The following is a 2,500-nucleotide window of genomic DNA, read 5'->3' on the forward strand; positions in this document are numbered from 1 at the left end:
ATATAGGCCATAATACTGCTGGGTCAACAGAGAGTCCGGCTTTTATTACCATGACGACCAGGGAACTAGAGAGAGTTGTTAAAAAAAAAAAAAAAAATGCTCATAGAGAAAATATGTTTAACTTGTGAAACTTATGAACCAAACCAGGTTTACACTTTTGGAATTGTACATTGCAAGTGTGTAAATGCCAAGAGTCTCACAACCTTGGCATGTGCAAGCAGGCATCCCAACATCAACAAAAACAAACTCAAGGTCTCCTCCTACATACAAGCATTGCCTCTGTGCTGACTGGGAGAATGTGACGTACCCATGCCAGTCAAGGTCCACCACGAACACGAGGAGTCCTTTTTTTAAACTGCACTGGCAGTACAGAATGTACAAAATACAAAAAAAAATATATAAAAAATGGGTTGCTGTAACTAGAGTTGTAGAGGCAGTGATTAGTGGTAACAAGTGTGTAGCGCTGTACTGCACCCTGCTGGTCAAAAGATGTTAGTACAGATATACGCATGCCAAAAATACATACATTATTCATCATTAATATAGTAATGTTCTTTTGTGCCACCATAAAAGGTAATAGGTGATATAGCAAAGAACAACAAAGATGTTTTAAAATTAAACAATAAATGTTAAGTTATTTTCATGTGCACTCTTTTTCACGCGCCTCGACAGTCAAAAAGTTTGTTCATTGGTGTGTCTCGTGTCTACTTTGGGACTTACTTTTGTCCCGTCTTTACTCCCGTGCGGCCGCCATCTTGCCGCACGTGCTGATGAATCCATTCGTGACCCGCGCACACCTGTCTCCTAATGAGCTGCGGGCTACCAATCAAAACAAATGTACCCGCATCCAATCCATCTTCACTTCTGTCAGTGGAGCTGAATTCAAGACAGCCATCTTTATTACACAAACAACAAAAACCCGCACAGTTCAATTCCCAAGTAGAAAACCATCAGGTGTGTCATTTACGACAGCAAAAATAAAACAACCAAAAACAAGTCACTAAATGCTGGCCAGCATTAAAAACGAACCAAAACAAAGAGCAAGGACGGCGCCGCAACCGCTGTGGAGTCCCTCGAGTCCTGCAAGAAGCCAAACGTCACCATGAGGAAGGACAACAAACGCCAACAACATTTACAGATTTACTCGTGCGCGCGCTCACCAACCTAACAGAAGGCCACGAGTGCGGCCGCCATCTTGCCGTAAATGGCGAACAATCCAATCAACGCGCACCTCTGGCTTTATAAACTGCAGACCTGCGGTCATCGGCCATCTTCCACTTTTGCACACGAGCGCCGCCTACTGGCCTGTCATCCGGACTGCAAAAGGGTTGCTTTTCTCTTTTCCTGCCACAAAAATAAAAGTCAATCACAACCAAAGTTATTTTCTATTAAAAAATTTTATTAATTAAATTGTTAGGATCGTTACCAACAGTGTTCGGGTTCGGGTTAGGGTTAGGGGTTAGGGGTTTAGCATGTACATTTGTCACCTCTGCTGGTCGCAGCCAAAAAAGTGCACGTTATTTTGCATGTCTGTCATTCATCATCCATGAACACGACTGCATTTGAATGTTGCTCGAATTTCTTTGGATGCGACTTGGTGTCAAAAGTTTGACAACCACCGTTCGGGAGGATCAGGAAGCAAAACCAGCTTTCAGTACATGTGACAGAAATCCATTGCTGCGATTGGACGGCTTGAGACCAAGAAAGAAGAAATCCTTCTCACCGTGTCACTGATTCTTTCATACAAGTCAAACGGACAAAAAGTTCCAGAATGCAAACAAATCTCCTCTCATGCACCAAAGCATGTAAAACCCGTTGCGTGTCTTCACATAAACGTCACATTTGAAATATTCTCTGATCAAGTAAATATTGCTCAGGAATGTGGTGTACAGCAGTCGTTCAGGGATTTTTGTGACAAAAAAAAAAAGTTGTAACAGTCTTGAGCAGACAAGCAGTTTTTTTTGTTATTTTTTTTTTTTTTTAAGTACTTCTCGTGGTGTGGGGGGGGGGGGGAACATTTAGCTGCCACGAATATGGTGAAACTCGTGTCATGTGAAAGGAAATAAACAAGTGGACTACAACTAACATGGCCGTCCCTCCCTGCGCAGAAGCCCTGAGGACAAATCATAAAAATAAAAATTCTTGATTCTCAAGGGAACACTTCCTGGTTCCTTGTGGTCTCCATAGCAACAAGGATGACCAAACAAACAAAACAAACTATCACAGTTCTTGAAATCGTCCAGTTTTAAAGGAAGGAGAAAAAAGAAGCAGGGAAAAAAAAAAAAAGGTCCAGTGAGTACAGCAGGGCTAAACTAAGCTAAGCTAGTTACAATCGTAAACAAAGTCATAGTTGCTAGGCTCTTTGGGAATGGGGGGCGGCGCTTCGGGGATCTGGATGTTCTCCAGGTCCAGTAGGCGGAGCTTCATCTCCATGGAGAGCAGCGTGTCCATGTCGGATTTGGTGTAGTCGCTGGTCATCTCCTTGCCGAGGAGCGCGTTC

Source organism: Leptonotus elevatus, chromosome 19 (assembly GCF_054856555.1).
Source record: "Leptonotus elevatus isolate MCC_2025b chromosome 19, RoL_Lele_1.0, whole genome shotgun sequence".
In the NCBI taxonomy this organism is placed as follows: Eukaryota; Metazoa; Chordata; class Actinopteri; order Syngnathiformes; family Syngnathidae; genus Leptonotus; species Leptonotus elevatus.